The sequence below is a fragment of the Geospiza fortis genome, unplaced genomic scaffold (assembly GCF_000277835.1).
Source record: "Geospiza fortis unplaced genomic scaffold, GeoFor_1.0 scaffold730, whole genome shotgun sequence".
Classification (NCBI taxonomy): domain Eukaryota; kingdom Metazoa; phylum Chordata; class Aves; order Passeriformes; family Thraupidae; genus Geospiza; species Geospiza fortis.
This window is the reverse complement of record NW_005054458.1, coordinates 9,880-15,760: the sequence shown is the minus strand read 5'-3', so window position 1 is coordinate 15,760 and position 5,881 is coordinate 9,880. Positions and strand designations below refer to the sequence as shown.

At 37.9% G+C, this 5,881-nt stretch overlaps 1 protein-coding gene across 1 annotated transcript in view; it reads right to left on the bottom strand.

Annotated features, from left to right (window-relative positions):
* The window catches only part of LETM1 (leucine zipper and EF-hand containing transmembrane protein 1), a 52,870-nt gene extending 47,657 nt beyond the window's left edge, over positions 1-5,213 (bottom strand). The window contains exon 1 of the mRNA XM_031062712.1: positions 5,137-5,213. The gene's annotated coding sequence lies outside the window, so the exon portion shown is untranslated. The remainder of the gene's footprint in view (positions 1-5,136) is intronic.
* Positions 5,214-5,881: the final 668 nt, after the last annotated feature.

The following is a 5,881-nucleotide window of genomic DNA, read 5'->3' as shown; positions in this document are numbered from 1 at the left end:
CTGGATGCGCTGCGACTCCTGCTGTCACTGGATGCAGTGTGACTCCTGCTGTCACTGCATGCAGTGTGACTCCTGCAGGCAGCCCAGCAGCCCCTGCTCCCTACCAGGGCTGGCTCACCAGGCAGGAGCCTCTCAATGCTGGCACTGCAGGCTGTGGCTCATTAACAGTAACTGAAGCGAGCAAACAGAGCTTACAGCAGCGAGCACATCCAGCTGGAGTGTAAGAATATTGTAAAATGTACAAGAAACACATCCCACTCTTTTCAGTTTCCACAGCAGTGACAGCACAGGTGCTAATGTAGCAGATAGGCTGCATTTGCAAACCTGCTCATCCTTGCCTCACATCCAGTTGTTTCGGCCCTTATTTGTCAAGTACATTTGCACATACTCAACACCAATGTAAAACAAGTGCTAAGCATCTTATGTAAAGTCTCCAAACAGCTCCTGAAATTAGTGGCAATTTCTGAAAATGCCTGTCAGTGAGCATTTTTCTCAAGGCATATACACAGAGTAAATAGGATATGATCACAACTACAATTTCGCAGTACAGGAAATTGCCAGTCACCAACATAATTAGAAACAGTTCATGTGATCAAATTAATCATTCAAAAAAAGAGCAATTACTGTTAACAGAATAATGGCATGCCTTAAAAAAGAATGAAATTACCCTTTAGGACCGACATAGTTACCCTCACCACTCTGTACTGAGGCAGCAAAGATTAATACATATGCAAAATAAAACACTGCATTAGCATCTGCTGAAAACAGTAGTAGCATTATCTATCTGGCCTATTCAACCCTTAACAAACTTTATTCTTCAGCCCCAGGAGAGAGTGGAAATATCAATAGTCACTTCTCTGCCAAAATGAAAAAAAACTCACTCTTCAAGGTTTCCATTGCTATATAACTTACCACATTGTGATTATCACTGACCAATAATTACATGAAGATTAAACATAAGTCAGCAATTTGAAATGCAGAAGAATTTAACATTCAAACCTACATTACAGCTCCTCAAAAGCTAAGACTTGGCTTGTTAAGGCTAAAGCTTAACTCTGTAAGATCTAGAAACACATATTGCAAAAAACTATATTTTTGCTTTGTTGTGTTAAACATTAATTCTGATTATAAATGTATTTTGAAATTTATACTTCTAAGTGAGATTAAGCTTCTGTTTAAAAACATAGTAATACTATGTTATCAATAGATAGCAGAGTTAATATGTTTTGAATCCTCAAGCTGTGTGTTTCTACATAGATTAGATTTATTTTATTCTGAATGTCAGCAATGTTTAAATTAAATCATGCTGATGGGGAAGATAATTAGAGACATATAACTTCTATAGATAAATTTATTGGTTCACTGAAGTTACTTATACCAAGCTGAAGCACGTTAGCTGCTGAGAACTGGTATACAGCTGGTTTTTATCATCCCAACACTGGAAAACAGCAGGGACATGCTCCTCAATTTTCCTTTCTCGTGGCCTCTGTCTTGCCCTGAAGATGTATCTCACTCCCTCATGTGTTCAACTTTCCTCTTCCTTTTGCTCCCTCAATTACACTTCCCTTCCTTCTGCTCAACACAAATGATGCAAACACAAGTAAGTATTTGCAACAAAAGTGACATTTACTCCATTCTTCTCCTATCTGAAAGTGTACCTGGTAAACAGGCTGGTGTAACTCATAGTACCAAGAAGATTTATATTTAACTGTTTTTTCATCAAGTAATCATATTTTACTCTGATCAGTATTTAAGCCATAAACTGTAGCTGCACTTAAGACGTCCCTCATTTGGACAGAGACTAATTCTATTTCAAATTCTCAAAGCAGATTATTTTCTTTTTCTCAAGGAGCCATTTTTCTTATAAAAAATACCATTACTCCATTTTTATATGGGGTTACACAAAGTCTGAAAAGCCTGTACCTTCTCATTTTCAAGATAATTTAAAAGTGATTCTAATGCACATCAAAATTTTCAAGTAACCATTTTCAAAGAATTTACATTCAAATTAATTAGCAAATATATGTCCGAGTTTTCTAGAACATATTTACTACTATCATTTCACAATGAATGTGCTACAATTGATATAAAATTTATTTTAAATTTCATATTTCATTATGTCTTAATTCTAGATCAGCAGCTTGTCCATATGAAACAGCATGCAATATGCTGCATGGTCAAAGACATAAACACATACATGCTGATAAAGATTTTTCTTAACAGTTGTGATGATATGGACTGGCATGCTGAAGATCAGTGTCCATGTCTAGCTGTACTTAACATAGCTAAGGATAGGTTCAGACAGGTTGAAAACAACAATTACTCTCTGTTGATCCAAACAAAACCACGGACTGTTGGCCAAAGGTGATGGGCTGCCAGTTGCCAGCATGAAAGTGTCATGGTGATAGGGATAACACTGAGCAGGTATCTCTGCATCAGTGCTACATCAAAACAGGACAATGGGCAGCAGTAACTTCACCAATGTATTCGTGGTTTAAACTGTTAATGTCTTCAGTGTTCACCCCTAATACATGGAAAAGTCTGTGAAACAAGGAAATCTACATCTGTACATTCTATATGGCCTATTACAGTACTCATTCAACACCTTAGTACAATAAACACTGCAAACATGCTGTGCTGCTCTGCTAATTTGGGAATATCTGATTAACACATAGACTACCCTCATGTAACTTCACTTTAGCACTACTTTCAGTTAACATTGCCACCAAGATAATCTGCATGCAGGAAAATACACACTAGAGAGGTTATTATATAAAATCCCAAAACAAAAATGGGTACAAGAAAGGAATTTAGAAAGCAATCAATCCTTAGCATCCATATAGGAAAGAAACATAGGCAGAAGGCTCCTGCCATGGAGATCTATGAGATTAAATGTGCTCATGGGCTGCTTTTTGCCTTTGCCAGGGCAATGGCAAAGCTTCAGCACAGGGACTGCTGGTCCTCATCGTGTCTAATGGCAACAAATACCCCAAAATGTCAACAGCACTGACCCTGCTCTCCAAGAAGGCAGCTCTGCACTGCTGCACTGAGTAATGCCACACACACTGCCTGTTCCTGGCCTCTGTCTCACACCCTGCACCTCCAGCAACTGCAGCTCAAGGCCTTGGCTTGCCCAGCACTCACTGTCCCTGCTGTGGCAACAAAACAAAACTTCCTTCACCTTCAGAACTCCAGCACATGCCTAAAGCCAGGGGCACTCAATTCCGTTACTGCTGAATAAGTGATCTTGAAAAAGTGCTTGAATTGCAAATTATCTTTTGGCCTAGTAACTAATTGATAATCTCCAAAATATTTAAATATTTCTAGGACAGCATGCTATGACTACATTTATTTAAATGCCTTTGAGTTGAAAGAGAGATATTAATTGTGATATTGTGATACTGTTTAACACAATATGTCAATAAAAGTTGAAAGTAAGAAGCAATAAAATTTTGGACACCAAATGAAACAGGAGTCACTAATAAATGAATACTTTTATTTGCTCTAGTTGTGCATCTTTGATATTTCTTGGATACGCCATTGAAACCAAAACTGCTAAAAGATATTTTCTAATTTAAAATTGCAAGGAAATATAATGAAAGAACAAAATCTCCAAGAGGTTCAGCCTGGGAAATTGTGACTACTAGAAACTGATTAGAGGACGTTTCCTTCAACTCCTTCAAAGCTATAGCCCAAGTGTAATGCAGCATGCCTGTGATTTGTCAGCACAAGCTTATTCTGCACTGCATATGCATTTATACCTTGAGAAGTTAAAGCTTTTTTGAACTCAATTTTCAGAAGTGTCATATAACTATATCCCCTTGCAAAGGACCAGGCTCTTTGTGTACTGCAGTGGAAAAATGAGGTGTCTTTATTACCACAATAAGAGCTCAAGGAAACAGCCAATTGTTTTGAAAATTAAAAAACCTGCAAGCACAATTTTTATTTAAAGGGTCAAGACATTGGACAAGTTTGCACCAGTGTCTATCTACAATATAAACTGGTAGTATGCCAGTTAAAGGTGTTAACTCCCAGCATAAGCTTTCCTGAAAATCTGCATGGTGCATTTATCAGGAGGTAATTACATGGCTGCAAATCTTGGTCTCACAGACAAGACCAGTGATCTACAGGAATTCTAAAGACTAAGGAAGATTTGTCACCTTGACCATGATAACAAAATCCTTCCACTTGCACCTTAAAGAACTGACACAGAAGGCAAACATAGGAACTGTGTTATCTGTAGGATATTATACATTAGTGATAGGTACAAAATGAAAATTTTTTTCTCTTTTGTAAGTCATACATAATGATTAATTTATATCATCGGGCCTGTACAAAATGTTTATTCCCAAGAGAATGTAGATAAAGTATTTGTATAACACAAATTATTGATGATAATGTTTTTTATAGAAGTTGGGGGGTTTTTGAGGGGGGAACAGAAAACACCCCTGAATACATGGCATGCTTTGTACTTTTAGTATGTTAGATTTACTGTTCAACTATGAAGAAAAGCAAGCCTGTATATTCCCTTACATAAACAACTGGATTCACATACTTGCACTTCTATTTATTTGTATTGATACTGGTGCCTCTATTTTTAATTAGAAAGGATCTTTAGTTTTTCTCTGACTGCATTTAACTGAACTTTAGAAAGGAGGCTGGATAAAACTGTCACGACTCTTAATCCAAATTAGCTATTTTAAAATGTAATGGCACTTTATCTTTCTCTTTAGCGCTGTAAACACTGACATTCGAAAACTAAATCTTGTTTGTCTAACACCTTAAAGATAGTGTATTTTCTTTTTCACTGAAAGGCTGTAAAACAAGTTAAGGTACCTTTATCACTGCAGACAGATCTCCTCCAGCCACCTTCAGCCTAAAGTTTTAATCAGCTAATGATTAAGATTTTCATTACTAAGTACTTAGCACTAAATTTGCACTGTTCAACTGCTAACTGCCATGCAGCCACCATTAAACGCTCGCCTGAAAACATCAACAAACTTTAACATATGAAAGTAAATTAAGGATCACGTAAGAAAATAGTCTGAGCCTTTCTGTAACAGATGGCCTAATTTCACCATTATCCATGAAGTATGATGCTGGTGTGTTCCCCTCCCTCAATTATCATCTGTTTACCTTTGGCAGGAGTTGCGACAGGTCGTTAGCTACCAGGTTAATGCAGTATCCATAGCACCGAGGAACTCCATTCTCTGCCTTGTACACAAACACAGCTTCTCAGTGCTCCATAAATCCTTTATTAAACCATTGAAAGCTTGAAAAATCTGGCCATTACCTGCTTTACATTATCTGGTGCAACGGTTCATGAGAATATTTGTTCCTATTGTAACATGACGGCTGTTTAACGATTTGACCTAAAAAAAAAAAGAAATAAAAAGGAAAAAAAAGCTGTGTTTTCAATTGGCAAATTACAAGCACATGTACTTATTTTGATGCAAGCTTAAAAAAAAAAATAACCCAGGCCATACTTCCAGAAGAGACAGCCCGGATAATTCGCAGCCAGGCACACTTCGGCTCTTACAACCATTCGACAGCCTCCAAATTGTGCGCAGTTGTACGGAAAGTCAAAACATTTGGCTTAAATCAGAATTTTCAGGAAGCGCACGTGTACGGTGGCTGAGGCCAGCGGTGAAGAGACCACTTTTCAGCCGGCCAGAAGGAGAGAAATAATATAAAGATATTTAAAACTAAACGTTTTTTCACCTTCACTTTCGGGAAGGGGGGGGTGTGTGGGTTGGTGGTGGGTTTAACGCGTTCTTGCGCACCTGGGGACGGCTCACGGCCACATCCCTGTACCCCAGGGAAGATTAATAATAACAACAAAAAGATGTTTTTTAAAAAAGCGTTTCCCACCGCGGTGGGC